The sequence below is a fragment of the Triturus cristatus genome, chromosome 1_2 (assembly GCF_964204655.1).
Source record: "Triturus cristatus chromosome 1_2, aTriCri1.1, whole genome shotgun sequence".
NCBI lineage: Eukaryota > Metazoa > Chordata > Amphibia > Caudata > Salamandridae > Triturus > Triturus cristatus.
In genome coordinates, this window is record NC_140580.1 from 1,187,400,617 (window position 1) to 1,187,417,955 (window position 17,339).

At 46.0% G+C, this 17,339-nt stretch overlaps 1 long non-coding RNA gene across 3 annotated transcripts in view; it reads right to left on the reverse strand.

The window, feature by feature from the left end:
* LOC146868993 (uncharacterized) overlaps positions 1-4,108 on the reverse strand; it is a 56,556-nt gene extending 52,448 nt beyond the window's left edge. Inside the window, exon 1 of one of the 3 annotated variants that reach the window (XR_014965467.1) lies at positions 3,936-4,108. This is a non-coding gene — a long non-coding RNA (uncharacterized LOC146868993). Of the gene's footprint in view, positions 1-3,603 lie in introns of all 3 variants that reach the window. The other 2 variants (XR_014965465.1, XR_014965466.1) reach the window with 2 other exon arrangements.
* Between the last annotated feature and the right edge of the window lie 13,231 nt (positions 4,109-17,339).

The following is a 17,339-nucleotide window of genomic DNA, read 5'->3' on the forward strand; positions in this document are numbered from 1 at the left end:
GGTATGCGTTGTAATGGTAGTATGCGTTGTAATGGAATGCGTTGTAAAGGTAGTTTTTAATAATGCGTTGTAGTGTCATGCGTTGTAATGTCATGCGTTGTAATGGATTATGCGTTGTAAAAAATGCGTTGTAATGGTAGTGCGTTGTAAAAGTTGCGTTGTAAAGGTTGTTCCCCGTACAGGACAGTGTGAGAGGTAACACCTCTATCAGCACAGGTGCAGGACAGTGTGAGAGGTAACACCTCTATCAGCACAGGTACAGGACAGTGTGAGAGGTAACACCTCTATCAGCACAGGTACAGGACAGTGTGAGAGGTAACACCTCTATCAGCACAGGTACAGGACAGTGTGGAGGGGAACACCTCTATCAGCACAGGTACAGGACAGCGTGAGAGGTAACACTTCTATCAGCACAGGTACAGGACAGTGTGAGAGGTAACACCTCTATCAGCACAGGTACAGGACAGTGTGAGAGGTAACACCTCTATCAGCACAGGTACAGGACAGTGTGAGAGGTAACACCTCTATGAGCACAGGTACAGGACAGTGTGAGAGGTAACACTTCTATCAGCACAGATACAGGACAGTGTGAGAGGTAACACTTCTATCAGCCCAGATACAGGACAGTGTGAGAGGTAACACTTCTATCAGCACAGGTACAGGACAGTGTGAGAGGTAACACCTCTATCAGCACAGAGACAGGACAGTGTGAGAGGTAACACTTCTATCAGCACAGGTACAGGACAGTGTGAGAGGTAACACCTCTATGAGCACAGGTACAGGACAGTGTGAGAGGTAACACCTCTATGAGCACAGGTACAGGACAGTGTGAGAGGTAACACCTCTATCAGCACAGAGACAGGACAGTGTGAGAGGTAACACCTCTATCAGCACAGGTACAGGACAGTGTGAGAGGTAACACCTCTATCAGCACAGAGACAGGACAGTGTGAGAGGTAACACCTCTATGAGCACAGGTACAGGACAGTGTGAGAGGTAACACCTCTATCAGCACAGAGACAGGACAGTGTGAGAGGTAACACCTCTATCAGCACAGGTACAGGACAGTGTGAGAGGTAACACCTCTATGAGCACAGGTACAGGACAGTGTGAGAGGTAACACTTCTATCAGCACAGATACAGGACAGTGTGAGAGGTAACACTTCTATCAGCCCAGATACAGGACAGTGTGAGAGGTAACACTTCTATCAGGACAGGTACAGGACAGTGTGAGAGGTAACACTTCTATCAGCACAGGTACAGGACAGTGTGAGAGGTAACACTTCTATCAGCACAGATACAGGACAGTGTGAGAGGTAACACTTCTATCAACCCAGATACAGGACAGTGTGAGAGGTAACACTTCTATCAGGACAGGTACAGGACAGTGTGAGAGGTAACACCTCTATCAGCACAGGTGCAGGACAGTGTGAGAGGTAACACCTCTCTCAGCACAGGTACAGGACAGTGTGAGAGGTAACACCTCTATCAGCACAGGTACAGGACAGTGTGAGAGGTAACACTTCTATCAGCACAGGTGCAGGACAGTGTGAGAGGTAACACCTCTCTCAGCACAGGTACAGGACAGTGTGAGAGGTAACACCTCTATCAGCACAGGTGCAGGACAGTGTGAGAGGTAACACCTCTATGAGCACAGGTACAGGACAGTGTGAGAGGTAACACCTCTATCAGCACAGGTGCAGGACAGTGTGAGAGGTAACACCTCTATCAGCACAGGTACAGGACAGTGTGAGAGGTAACACCTCTATCAGCACAGGTACAGGACAGTGTGAGAGGTAACACCTCTATCAGCACAGGTACAGGACAGTGTGGAGGGGAACACCTCTATCAGCACAGGTACAGGACAGCGTGAGAGGTAACACTTCTATCAGCACAGGTACAGGACAGTGTGAGAGGTAACACCTCTATCAGCACAGGTACAGGACAGTGTGAGAGGTAACACCTCTATCAGCACAGGTACAGGACAGTGTGAGAGGTAACACCTCTATCAGCACAGGTACAGGACAGTGTGAGAGGTAACACCTCTATTAGCACAGGTACAGGACAGTGTGAGAGGTAACACTTCTATCAGCACAGGTACAGGACAGTGTGAGAGGTAACACCTCTATTAGCACAGGTACAGGACAGTGTGAGAGGTAACACCTCTATCAGCACAGGTACAGGACAGTGTGAGAGGTAACACCTCTATCAGCACAGAGACAGGACAGTGTGAGAGGTAACACTTCTATCAGCACAGATATCAGCACAGGTACAGGACAGTGTGAGAGGTAACACCTCTATCAGCACAGAGACAGGACAGTGTGAGAGGTAACACTTCTATCAGCACAGGTACAGGACAGTGTGAGAGGTAACACTTCTATCAGCACAGATACAGGATAGTGTGAGAGGTAACACTTCTATCAGCCCAGGTACAGGACAGTGTGAGAGGTAACACTTCTATCAGGACAGGTACAGGACAGTGTGAGAGGTAACACTTCTATCAGCACAGGTACAGAACAGTGTGAGAGGTAACGCCTCTATCAGCACAGAGACAGGACAGTGTGAGAGGTAACACTTCTATCAGCCCAGATACAGGACAGTGTGAGAGGTAACACTTCTATCAGCACAGGTACAGGACAGTGTGAGAGGTAACACTTCTATCAGCACAGGTACAGGACAGTGTGAGAGGTAACACCTCTATCAGCACAGGTACAGGACAGTGTGAGAGGTAACACTTCTATCAGCACAGGTGCAGGACAGTGTGAGAGGTAACACCTCTATCAGCACAGAGACAGGACAGTGTGAGAGGTAAAATTTCTATCAGCACAGGTACAGGACAGTGTGAGAGGTAACACTTCTATCAGCACAGATACAGGACAGTGTGAGAGGTAACACTTCTATCAGCCCAGATACAGGACAGTGTGAGAGGTAACACTTCTATCAGCACAGGTACAGGACAGTGTGAGAGGTAACACCTCCATCAGCACAGGTACAGGACAGTGTGAGAGGTAACACTTCTATCAGCACAGGTACAGGACCGTGTGAGAGGTAACACTTCTATCAGCACAGGTACAGGACAGTGTGGAAGGAAACATCGTTATCAGTACTGAAATTGGACAGTGTGGAAGGGAACATCTATAGCAGCAAAAATACAGGACAGTGTGGAGTCGAACACCGCTATCACCACCGATACAGGACAGTGTGGAAGGAAATATCCCTGTCCGCACAGGGCAGTGTGGAAGAGGACACCTCTGTCACCACAGAGACAGGACAGTGTGGAAGGGAACATCTCTGTCAGCCGAGAGACAGGACAGTGGGGAAAGGAACGCCTCTATCAGACGATAGACAGGACGTACAGGGGACAGTGTGGAAGGGAAAACTATCCACATAGAGACAGGACAATATGGAAGGGAAGAGCTCTTCAGCAGAGAGCTAGGACAGTGTGGAGGTGAATATCCCTATTAGCACAGGACAGTGTGGAAGAAAACCCTGTATCAGGACAGTGTGGAGCGAGCACCTCTATTAGCTGAGCGCTAGGACAGTGGGAAATTGAACACCTCTTGTCAGCAGCCAGAGAGACAGGACAGCGTGGACATGTACTCACACACGAGTGGGTACCTCAGTGCATTGGCATCCGTCAGTCTGCACTCGCTGGAAGCGGTCTGTGGACCCTGGCAGGGAGGGCCTGCTGCCCTGTGAGGCCCCGCCCATGCCCGCCTCCCTCTTGGGCTCCTCCTGCCCAGGGACAATGATTAGCATCAGAATGTGGTTGTCGGGCAACAGAGCCCTCAACAAGAGCCGTCCATTCTCTCGTTGCTATAGAGGCCCCATTCGGGGCCGTACATGGTTGAGTCCCCGTCCACCCCACGAAGCATTCTAGGTCAGGCAGCGATGCTGCCCCGCCGTGCAGCTAGCTCGGTCGGTTCATGTACGCACCGCGCTTATTTGCAGGTAACTCGAGAAGAGCAGATGTTGTTCTGAGGCCAAAGTGAGTCCAAGCACCGACTGACAGAACGAAACGTATGATGACGTGTGCGATGCGTTTGTGATTCTTCTATCGCTCTGTTTCATCTTCCAGCACCCCCTCCTAAGTTTTGAAGGGCGGGGCAGATCCAAAGTCCCAACCAGCACGGACAGTCCCTTCACAGAGTGACCCATGCCCCTCACAACACACGCAGACATGTATGTCTTAAAACAAAAGGGAGCGCTTGGTATCTGTTGCCATGGAGCGCCCCCTGGAGGCTGGGAGAGGTCCAAACATCCGTAGGCACCTTTGCAGCAGAAACATTCTTCAGCTAATTGGAAAACGCGCGCATGCGCTCGGGTTGTCTCCATAGCGAGTGAGAAGACGCCCCCCTGCATTGCAAAGCTCTCTGTTGATCCTCATTTTAAGGGTCTTAGGTCAATCATTGAAATTACATTCATATAGTAACAAAATAAGTTTCCTGTGCTGCCAAGCAGCCTGTTATCACTCATGTATTCTGTGCGCCCTTGCTGTCTGGTGTCTGTGTCAGGAAGGACAAAGAAGCTAGCAGAGCCTCATTTGTTAGGTGCAGGGGGGTGGGGGGGGCAAGGTATTAACGGTGCAGCCTCATCTTGACCCCACCTCAATGTCTCCTACACCTCATGTCTTGTTACCTCACAGTCGCAGGTTATTTTCACTCCTACTGTCACTATTTCCTCATTTTGCTCTTCCCACCTTCCTCATTTGCACCTTTTGAGCCCATGTCAGTCTTGCTGTGGGTCAAAGTACGTTGCTGAAAAATAAGTCCCGGCCCCCAAAAATGTGTGCATGTGCCCAGTACCTACTACCAGTTGCACAAATTAAGTACTGCTCCAGTACCACTTATTCCACAATATCAATCACACTGGCTGGATGTGTGAGCCGTTTCAATCACATCAGCCCAGTGACTGTGATGAGGCCCACCCCAAACACAACTAGATGATGGACAGAGTGCTGAAACGGTTCAACCACTCACCACCAGTCAAGAGATCTTGGTTTAATCCATCGTTCTTTTGCTCACCCAGTTTGGGCCCAGCCATATGCAAATCAGTCTTGACCCTGCTCCTCATGGGAACAGTGCAGCCCAAACTACCAGGCCAGGTTCTCCCTGGACCGGAAACAAGCTTCCTAGTATCATCCCTCATCAGCCAGGCTAGCATGAAACCCGTGGCATAGAGGGCACGGATCCCTAGTCTGGCAATGCCCTTCCCACTTAGGGCGAAAAAGCAACACAAAAAAATGATGGGCAAAATGCTTAACATTGTCAAACATTCACCTCCAATCACAGATCTGGGTTTAATCCATTGTTATTTTGCTCACCATGCCAATCCAGTTTGAACCCAGCCATATGCAAATCAGTCTTGATCCTGCTCCCCATGGGAATAGTCTAGCCCGAGCTGCCATGCCAGGTCATCCCTGGACCAGAAAGAATAGCAATTTAACTTATGCTGAAGCTTAGTATATATCTTTCAGTCTCAGAAATGTTTACGAAACACTTATACTCACGGGATGATTTAAAAGTTTTTTTTAAATTCTATTTCCTAACTATAGCGTCCCTGTAACCTTTAGTTTTTTCATTGAATTTCAAAGGTTTTTTTAATTCTATTTCCTAACAATAAAGCCCCTGTAACCTTTGTTTTTTTAAGTGAATTTCTAAGTCTTTTAAAATCCTATTTCCTAACTATAACAACCCTGTAACCTTTGGTTTTAAGTGAATATCTAAGATTTTTTAATTGTATTTCCTAACTGTAACATGTAACCTTTTAGAGTGAGCATGTTACTGAGTGCATGCGTGTCTCACTGGGTGTGTGAGCGGGTGCGTGAGTGTCTCACTGGGTGAATGAGTGGGTGCGTGAGTCTCTGAGTGTGTCTTTGAATGGGTGCATGAGAATCTGAGTGGGTCTGTGTGTGGGTGTGTGAGTTGGTTTTTGAGTGGGTGTGAGAGTGTCTGAGTAGGTTTGCAAGTGCCTCCATGAGTGTATAAGTCAATCTGTGAGTGACTGCATGAGTGTCTGAGTGCGTCTGTGAGTGGATGCATGAGTCTCTAAGTGGGACTGTGAGTGGGTGTATGTGTCTCTGAGTAGAGCTGTGAGTTGGGCAGGAGTCTCTGAGTGGGTCTGTGAGTCGGGGCACAAGTCTCTGAGTAGATCTGTGAGTGGGTGAGAGAGAGTATGAGTGATTCTGCATGTGTCTGACTGGGTCTATGAGTGGATGTAAGAGTGTCTGAGTTGTTCTGTGAGTGGGTGCATGAGTGGCTGAGTGGGTTCTGCTCACTATCTGTTCGTTTTCTTCCTTTTCTGTTCACTTCTGACCTTTATTTTGCATCTTTCTGCTTGTTGCTGACCTTTATTTTGTGTCTTTTTGCTCATTCCTGACCTGCATTTTGCTTTTTCTGCTAGTTACTGACCGTTACCTTGCCTCTTTCTGCTTGTTGCGGGCCTTTATTTTGCCTCTTTGACATGACAGAGATATCCTTGCACTATGGCGCATACAGCCACTCCCAAAATCACACACTCTCACATATTGATAGTTATATACTCTTACACACATATACACTGCGTTTCACATATGTAGTTACTGACACATGTACAACTGAGATATACATTCAATATCACTAACACACCCATACATACACTCACCCAACCATACAGTCCATCACAGATGCACTCTTAACACCATGCACCCACTAAATCACCCACTCACACATCTAGTCACAGAGTCACACACATCCTACCCACACAAACACTCAGGCACCCATACAGTTACTCAGATAATCAATCAATAACCCATATAGACACTCATATAGCTATTCACAAAACCATGCAGCCGCTTATACACCAACAGACAGACAGATACAGACATTCACACAGTTTAGTCACTGGTCTGCAGTAAGATACGTTTAATGACTCACTTACAGAGTCAGTCACACACCTACTACATCATCCATTCACACACTTATACACCCACTCATTCTTCCATAGGTTTTTCCCTATATATATATTAAACATATTTAAAATTTACAGAAACACACACTCACTGGATGACTTCATCAGTGATGTCATCAGTGATGTCATTTCAGATGTCATCAGTGATGTCATCAGTTATGTCACTGACCATGTCATGAGTGATGTAATATGTGACGTCATCAGCAGTGCATTGCGGGGGCGCGAGTAATAGTTAGCTGAACTAACTATAACAGGGGAATTTCTAGGGTTTTGTACGAGGGAAATGTCCAGCTAACTATAACGCCCCTGAAACCTATGGTTTTTTCAGTGAATATATATATATATATATTCACTGAAAAAAACAGTTCCTGAAATTTTCAAAACTAGTGGGGCGCTCCGGTCAGATCCTGTCTTGAAAGTTTCCGGGTGATCCATCAAGCGGGGGCCATGTTAATTTCCATAGGAAACTTTAGAAAAAGCTACAGCCCGAACTGCAGAATGGAATTACACCAACTTTGGCAAAAAGGAAGGTCTTGGTTCATGAAGAGCTATATATATATATATATATATATATATATATATATATATATATATATATATATATATATATATATATATATATATATATATATATATATATATATATATATATATATATATATATATATATATATATATATTCACTGAAAAAACCATAGGTTTCACACATGTTATAGTTAGCTGGACATTTTACTGATAAAAAACCAATGAAATTCCCCCGTTATAGTTACTGCAGGCAACTATAACTCACGCGACCGCAATCCTCTGCTGATGCTAATACTGTATTTAGACACTTATTTGCCCATGTCTTCTTCCATTAAATTTTAGCTTTACATATATTACAAATATTTTTTTTTCATAAAGACACATGTGTCATCAGCAGAAGATTGCGGTCGCGTGAGTTATAGTTGCCTGCAGTAACTATAACGGGGGAATTTCATTGGTTTTTTATCAGTAAAATGTCCAGCTAACTATAACATGTGTGAAACCTATGGTTTTTTCAGTGAATTTGCAAGGTTTTTTAAATGCTAAGTTACTTTACGCCATTCGTGGCGTGCGCGCCAAGTTAACGCAGTTCGTTCCGTGCGCACACGGTGCGCTTCGCGCACCGTGCGCGCACAGTGAGCACGCGGTGCGCTTCGCGCACCGCGCGCCCACTTTACGCAGTTAGTGCCGTGCGCGCAGAGTTGTCACGCGGTGCGCTGCGCGCACCGCGTGCCCACGTTCAGCGGGATGGGCCATGTACGCACGATGCGCTTCGCGCACCGTGCGCACATGGGGGACATATTTTGCGCATCTTTGTGAAATGTATTCTTCGGGCACCATTTGCACACGGGGTGGGGAGAATGTGGATAGTTTTTTTTTTTTTATAATTTTTTACCGTGCGCGTACGGTAAGCATAATCGGCGATTTTCCGAAAAAATTTTTGTATTTTTTTTTGGGCTTGGGGGTGGTTTGGGGACCCCTGTATCAATGCTGGGTGGTTAGGATCTCATGAAACTGCCTCTTTACATATATTTGGGGTACGTTTTTGCTGCCCAACTCAGGAAGCGAGAGAGAAAATGGCGGCCGCCGCTTCCTGGTTTCGACCGACTCGAATGTTTACTAAGATCTAAGAGCCAATCAGAATCGCGCTCGCGCACGCCACCGTACGCGTACGGTAAGCTTACGGTAAGCGCACCGTAAGCGCACCGTAAGCTGCCACAGATATATATATTGATTTAAAGGCTATTTTCTCAGAATCTACTGAACAGATTTACACCAAACCTACAAAAGGCACTTCCTTGACCTGGGGACTACCTCTCTGCCAAATTTCATTAAATTCTGTTCAGCCGTTCGGGCTGTAGCCCTGTCTAAAGGTCCTATGGAAAAATGCATGGGAAAAACGCGTTTTGGGACCCCCCTTTTATCTCAGCCCCCGCTTGACGAATCCCCCCGAGACTTTCAGGGTAGGAGCGGAGCATAGCGCCCCACCTATTTTGAAAAATTCGCGAGGATTCGTCGACCGGCGCCAAAGTTATTCAAAATAGAATGTTGCGGATTTCCTATGGAAACGTGGTCCTAACTATAACTACCTACTGGCGACCGCCAGTAGGTAATATATATATATATATATATATATATATATATATATTACCTACTGGCAGTCGCCAGTAGGTAGTTATAGTTAGGACGTATTTTCCATAGGACATCTGCAACATTCTGTTTGGAATAACGCTGGCGTCGATTGACGAATCTTCGCGAAATTTTCCAAACTTTTGGCTAGCTTCGGACCGCTCCTATTCTGAAAATTTCACGGTGATTCGTCAAGCGGGGGCCGAGAAAAAAGGGGTGTCCCAAAACACGTTTTCCCCATGTATTTTCCCATAGGACCTGTTGACGCAGCTACAGCCCGAACTGCTGGACGGAATTACGCCATATTTGGCAAAGAGGTAGTCCTCAGTTCAGACTCGTGCCTTTTGCTTAAATGGTGTAAATCCATTCAGTAGTTCCTGAGAAAATTAGAGTTAAAAAGATAGATATATCTGGACGGAGCCTAACCAGACATCTCATCGTGAGATCTGATTGGCTGTCAGTACTTCATCCAAGAAGTGTTGGCAGCCATCTTGGGACCAATATACATGATAGCACCTCATTAAAAAGCATTGCAGTTAATAGAAGGTTTTAAGACTTTAGTTACATTATAAATCCTTTGTTGATGGTACCATATTCTTTTTAGGGATTGTGGTGTGTTCTAAGGTGATTTTACCATGTGAAAAAGCCTTCTGCTGTGATATCATGAATCATGTTTGAGAGAAAACTATTTTCTCATGCTTTTCCCACAGAGGTTTGGAAGGTGATCTATAAGCTAAACTGAGAGCATATTTTCTATAAATTCACATTATCTTTCTCAGTCATGTGAGAATGAGGTCTGACATTCTCAGTAAAACATGTACATCCAACAAGGGCAGAGACTGTCAGTTGATTCCTTTGAGTTCTACTGCAGCTTCCCAGAGTGTTCTAAAGAACAACTAGAGCGCTAACAGTCTTACTTATGACAAACGTATTGCACACCTGAAGCCATCTTGATTGGAATAAAGTGGTAACTCTTAAAACATTTAATTTAAAAAGGAACAAAATGAGAGGGTTCATTTTGCCACAGAAAGTATGATTAGTGCTGCAGAAAGAAAAATTAGGGCACATTTTGAGTGACTTCTCAAATCCTCTTCTATTGAATTAAAAAATTCCGACATGCAGACTGAAACATGCACTTTCAATACCAGCAGCAGACTTCCCTGGTGAGCAGTAGCTTTACTACAGTGACCTAATGAGCAACTAGAGTACTACCATTCAGAATTTATGGCAAATGTGTGACACATCTGAATGCCTTCTTGATGGAATCAAAGTAAAACACTGAAAGTATTTCCTACTGAGGAGACTGTAGTAAATGAGGAAATTAGGAAACTTCATAACAAATAAGTCTCCCAAAATGGCCACCAGAGACAAAAGAGCCCAAATGTAGCACAAATATCACCCAGATGTAGCCCAAGTACAGCCCAATGACAGAATGTCCCAGAATGCTCTAACGAACAACTAGAGCGCTAACAGGCTTACTTATGACAAAAGTATGGCACACCTGAAGCCATCTTGATTGGAATAAAGTGGTAACACTTAAAAAATTTAATTTACAAAGGAACAAAATGAGGGGGTTCATTTTGCCATAGAAATTATGATTAGTGCTGCAGAAAGAAAAATTAGGGCACATTTTGACTTCTCAAATCCTCTTCTATTTCATTAAAAAAATCTGACATGCAGACTGAAACATGCACTTTGAATACCAGCAGCAGACTTCCCTGGTGAGCAGTAGCTTTACTACAGTGATTTAATGAGCAACTAGAGTGCTAACATTCAGAATTTATGGCAAATGTGTGACATATCTGAATACCTTCTTGATGGAATCAAAATAAAAAACTGAAAGTATTTCCTACTGAGGAGACTGCAGTAAATGAGGATATTAGGAAACTTCATAACAAATAAATCTCCCAAGATGGCCACCAGAGACAAAAGAGCCCAAATGTAGCCCAAATATCACCCAGATGTAGCCCAAGTATAGCCCAATGAGAGAATGTCCCAGAGTGTTCTTAAGAACAACTAGAGCGCTTACTGTCTTACTTATGACAAAAGTATGGCACACCTGAAGCCATCTTGATTGGAATAAACGGGTAACACTTAAAACATTTAATTTAAAAAGGAACACCATGAGGGGGTTCATTTTGCCATTGAAATTATGATTAGTGCTGAAGAAAGAAAAATTAGGGCACATTTTGAGTGACTTCTCAAATCCTCTTCTATTTAATTAAAAAATTCCGACATGCAGACTGAAACATGCACTTTCAATTCCAGCAGCAGACTTCTCTGGTGAGCAGTAGCTTTACTACAGTGATCTATGAGCAACTAGAGTGCTAACATTCAGAATTTATGGCAAATGTGTGACATATCTGAATACCTTCTTGATGGAATCAAAATAAAAAACTGAAAGCATTTCCTACTGAGGAGACTGTAGTACATGAGGAAATTAGGAAACTTCATAACAAATTAATCTCCCAAGATGGCCACCAGAGACAAATGAGCCCAAATGCAGCACAAATATCACCCAGATGTAGCGCACATGTAGCCCAATGACAGAAGTGTGCAAAACACTTATTTTTTTGTGTATTTGCAGTTTTATACAGTGCAGACTTGTCAGGTATTGGGGTGCTTTACATGAGCATTGGTTACATCACACAAGATCAAATTCATTTTGGCTGTAGACATGGGGAGATTAAGTGATTTGACCAGAATCACAGAATGTTGAGCTGAAGCAGAAACTCCAACCTGGTTCCCCAGTTCCAAACTCAGCAGCTTTGGAAGTAACACCACATCCTCTCCCCTAAGTGCAACATTTAATCAAGTGGTCAACTGGATAAAAAAACATAAAGATTACAAATAATTTAAAAGTTCTTTGTCGCTATTTGAAAACTCAGAAAATATTTAGAGCTCTAACCATAATTTTGATGCAAATAAGACCCTCTCAGATATGTAATTTCTAAAGGAAATGCTCTAGGTATTACAGTTTTGATTACATCAAGATGACGTCAGGCGTTCCACACTTTTGTAATAAATATAGAATGTTAGCAATCTAGTTGTTCATTGGGATACTGTTGAGAGGCAGAGGCCAGGGGCACGGACTCTGAAAATTAAAGGCAGGTAGGAGAGTGCAGAGGCAACAATTTGACCACACTGGGCAGGCAGGAAGGGCAGTGGCAGCACAACAGACTATGGAGGGCAGTGGAAAGGGGGTCAGGGGCAACACACCAACAATACAGGACTGGCAAGAGAGGCTGTGGCAATATAATAGACCATTGTGGGCAGAAGGAAGAGGCAGTGGTAGTACAACCATGCATGCCAACAGACCCGTTTCAGCCAGGAAACGTCCAATGTTTTGAAGCTCAAATGGGCTTTATTTGATCTGACTCCTGTCTACAATCTCCTCTTTTTCAATGTAACTCAAAGGGGAAAATCAATACCCCAGTTGTTTTTCAAAATCTCCCTCTTACCAAGTTCAAAATGTTCACAAGTATGGTGCAGTGGATCATGGAAGCCAGGAGGAATTGGGGTAGGGACATGGACTCGGATAACAGAGGACACAAGGGACATGGAGAGGTGCACCAAACTGACTCTACAGGGCAGGCATCAGGGTTTGCAGCAGCACAATACACCACACAAGGCATGCGGGACGGGAGTGCAGCACAACAATCTATAGAAAGCAATAGGGAGGGGACAGGACCATGCACATGGACAACAGAGAACAGAGGGGAAAGAGGCAATGGTAGCTAGCTGACCATAATGGACAGACAGGAGAGAAAGCTGCAGCATAGCAGACCATAAAGGGCAGGAGGGACGGATCAGGGGCATTACATTGGAACAGACAAGCCAGGAGGGAGGGAATAGGGGTCTGCACATGGAAACAGAGGGCTGGGGGCAAGGGGGTAGGGTAGGAGCAGCAAGATGACCATGGTGGTCAGGCAGGATGGGCACTAGAAACAAGACACATCATGGAGAGCAACAGTGAGACTATGATGGCATACACACAGACCATGGAGGGAAGGTGGGAGGGGATCAGGGGCAGCTAGCTGAACACACAGGGAAGGTGGGAGGGGCCATGGCAGCACAGAAGACCATGCATGGCAAGCGGGAGGGTTAATGGCAGCACAATGGCTATGATGGGCAAGAAGGAGGGTGCAGGGGCATGCACAAAGGACCATGGAGGATAGAAGGAAGGGTCAGGACCTGGGCACAGACAAGAGAGTTCAGGGGAAGGGGCATCACAACAGACCACGTGGGGCAGGCAGGAGGAGCAGTTGCAGCACAACAGACCAGGGAGGGCAGAAGGGTGTGACAGTAAAATGGACCATGGAGGACAGGAGGAAGGTGATAGGGGCATGGCATGTGGACAGGCAGGGTGGAGGTGGCAGGGACAGGTTACAGTCATCTGACAATGCTAGGCAGGTGGGAGGGGAGTGGCAGCACAGCAGAACACTCAGAGTAGATAGGAGTGGCAGGTCCATGGAACATGGTGGGCAAAAAGGATGGAGCAGGGGCATGCACAAAGACATCGGAGGGCAGGGGGAAGGAGAATAGGGGCAGCAAGCTAAGCACAGAGGCTAATCAGGAGGTCAATGATGGGCCATAGAATTGGGCAATGGAGGGCAGGAGGAGTGGACTGGTACATCATGCTAAATGGAGGGCAGTGGCAGCACATCAGACCATGCATGGCAGGAGGGAGGAGGCTAGTCCATGGATTCAGACAACAGATAGGGAGGAGGTGGATGGGGCAGCAAGCTAACTGTTCAGAGAAGGTGGTTATTAGGAACTTTATTGTTTTTAAAATGTGTGTCTGTGCGAACTACTTAAAATATGAACAAGTATGCAGCATAATCTCACTTTTATTCAGGAAGAAGAGGACGTTTGTGACTGTGACTCCGGGCTCACTTGGCAGAAACACCCCCTGACCCTCCACCCCCCATCGCAAAATGTAATGTCCGTGAAAAGGGTAGGTGGACGCAGTGTTATATAGACCATAGTCCTGAGAGCACGATTGAAAATGAAAACTATATGTTATAAACTATGCACCAAAAAGTGTGATATAAGATGAACCGGGGCGTGAAATATAATATGCAATATATTGTGCGCAATGACAGATTCATTGGAGAGCGCGAGAAAGCACAGGCACTAGTGCGTGCTATGCGATATGCACCTTGGAGTGTAATATGCACAGGGCAGTGTTGTGTAACCTAACTAGTCTCTAAAGTTGTAATATAAAATATGTGCAGGGGAGTGTAACGTTGCATATGCAAAGATATGGGTCCCAGATTGTAATATGTATGGCATAGCGCTGTGCGTTATAACTAGGCATCGAGGAAGGCACGTTAGATGGGGCAATATAAACCTTGCGATGGCAAGTGTGGCATGACATATTCACGGGGTGTTGTTACAGTGCACATGGGCAAGAGAGTGTCATAGCATACGCACTAGCTGGTGGAATATAACACAGAGGTGTGCGGCACTTGGCGGGCACTGGTGGGTGTAACACAACATTGGGCTCAGCCAGGATCACGCTGTGACTCTCAAGTGAGGTTTGTCTCCTTTCCAGAGAGTAAAATAAAAAGTATTACACATCCGGCGGTGGATGTGTGTTTTATTAACCGTGAGGGGTGTTTCTTGCATAATTTTGTCAAATTTTTGTCGAATCCCCTTTGAATGGCTTGGTGTGCGTGTGTATTAAATGTGCCCGTCAATAGCTACCCATGTTTGTATAAATAAACAACAAGGGTGTCTACTTGGAGAGAACCCACCGGTGGGGGCGCCGGGATTAGGCACGGTAGGGCGTCAGACGCGTCAGAGCTTCACTAGCGGTGTAAATACATTCCACGTGGATTCATTGTATGCATAGTCGCCTTTTAATGAATATCACGCAAATCGTCATGGTGATAGGTACATACGGTTTGTCCAGCATGTCCTAGGTGTTTCTATATATATATATTTTTTAAAAATAATAAAAAACAAAGGCCGGCCCCGGGGGATGGGGTCCCCTGGGCCATAAGTGGCCTGAGGAGGGGGGCAACGCAGCCCCCCTCCTAAAGAATAAAAAAAACAGAAAAAGGCCATGACCCGGTGCTTGGGGTCCCCGGGGCCGATTAAGGCCTTGGGAGGGGGGGCACGCAGCCCCGTTCCAAAATAATTTTTTTCAACATAAAAAATTAGGGTGCAGGCCCTGGGGGATGGGGTCCCCAGAGCCAATAAATTAGAAAAAGAAGGGGGGCCACACAGCCCTCCTTCTTAAAAAAATAAAATAAATAAAAGACCGGCATCGCGTCGGAGGCCACGTCCCCTCCTTGCAGCACTCTGCAAATGCGCCCGTTGTAAGTTGGGGAATTAATTCCCCTTCAACACTGAGGGTCCCTGAGTGCCAACTAGCCCAACAGGTATCTCCAGTATGCGCCAGGGAGCTGCGTTGCAGACAGGTGTTCTGAGGCCACGCCCTTTTTTACACCTCTATGCAAAGCAGCTCTGTGGCGCTTACTGGAGGTACCTAGTGGGCTAGTTTGACCCTAGGGACCCTTAGGATTCAAGGGGACTTAATCTGTCAACTTAGAACTGCCACAGGGCGTGTTTACACAGTGGTGAAGGGAGGGGATGGCGCCTGAGGTGACATGTGCAAACACGCCCTGTGGCGCGTTTTAAGTTGGGGAAATAATTCCCTTTCAATCCTGAGGGACCCTGGGGGCTAACTAGCCCACCAGGTGCTTCCAGTAAGCGCCACTGCTCTGCATTGCAGAGAGGTGGTGCAGGCCGTGCCCCTTTTTACACCTGTCTGCAATGGCGCTTACTGGACCTACCTAGTGGGCTATTTTGCCCCTAGGGACCCTCAGGATTCAAGGGGACTTAATCTTCCAACTTAAAACGGCCACAGGGCGTGTTTACTTTGTGGTTGAGGGAGGGGACGGGGTCTGAGGTGATGTGTGCAAACACGCCCTATGGCGCGTTTTAAGTTGGGGAAATAATTCCCCTAAAATCCTGAGGGCCCCTGGGGGCTAACCAGCCCACCAGGTGCTTCCAGTAAGCACCACTGAGCTGCGTTGCAGAGAGGTGGTCCAGGCCGTGCCACTTTTTACACCTCTCTGCAACACAGCTCTGTGGCACTTACTGGAGGTACCTAGTGGGCTAGTTGGACCCTAGGGACCCTCAGGATTCAAATGAACTTAATCTACCAACTAAAAACGGCCACAGGGCGTGTTTACACAGTGGTGAAGGGAGGGGACGGGGCCTGAGTTAACATGTGCAAACACACCCTGTGGCGCGTTTTAAGTTGGGGAAATAATTCCCCTTCAATCCTGAGGGACCCTGGGGGCCAACTATCCCACCAGGTGCTTCCAGTAAGCGCCACTACGCTGCGTTGCAGAGAGGTGGTCTAGGCCGTGCCCCTTTTTACATCTCTCTGCAACACAGCTCTGTGGCGCTTACTGGAGGTACCTAGTGGTCTAGTTGGACCCTAGGGACCCTCAGGATTCAAGGGGACTTAATCTCCCAACTTAAAACGGCCACAGGGCGTGTTTACACAGTGGGGAAGGGAGGTGACGGGGCCTATGGTGACGTGTGCAAACACGCCCTGTGGCGCGTTTTAAGAGGTAGTTGTAAAACCCTGTCCTATTATATACTGGGGCTTACAGAGGAGGTCATGCTAATCACAGGGGGACCCCAGCGCATAGTGTTCCCTAGTGTATGTAGGTGTTTTCACTGTATTCTGAGTGTCTTTTAACATAGCACTGGCTCTAGGACTGGTTAGTCAGACTCAGTTACCACCAGTATCCGTCTGAAAAAGTTGGGGGTACAGGATGATTTTGCAACAAGGCTTCTTTCTGCTCTTCTGTTTGTTCTTTCTGCACGTTATCCTTCTTCCTGCACTTTTCTTCGTCTTTGAGGACTTCTGTTGCTTCTTTCTGCATTTCTTTTTTTTCTTTCTGTGCGTTTTTTCTTCTTTCTTCACATGTCCTATCTCTGTAGGCATAGTTAGAAATTAGCATTTAAAAAACCTTTGAAATTCACTGAAAAAACCATAGGTTTCAGGCATGTTATAGTTAGGATTAGCATTTAAAAAACCTTAGAAATTCACTGAATAAACCATAGGTTTCAGGGGCGTTATAGTTAGCTGGACTTTTCACTCGTACAGAACCATTGAAATTCCCACGTTATAGTTAGTTCAGCTAACTATAACTTGTGCGCCCGCAATGCACTGCTGATGACGTCACATATTACATCACTCATGACATGGTC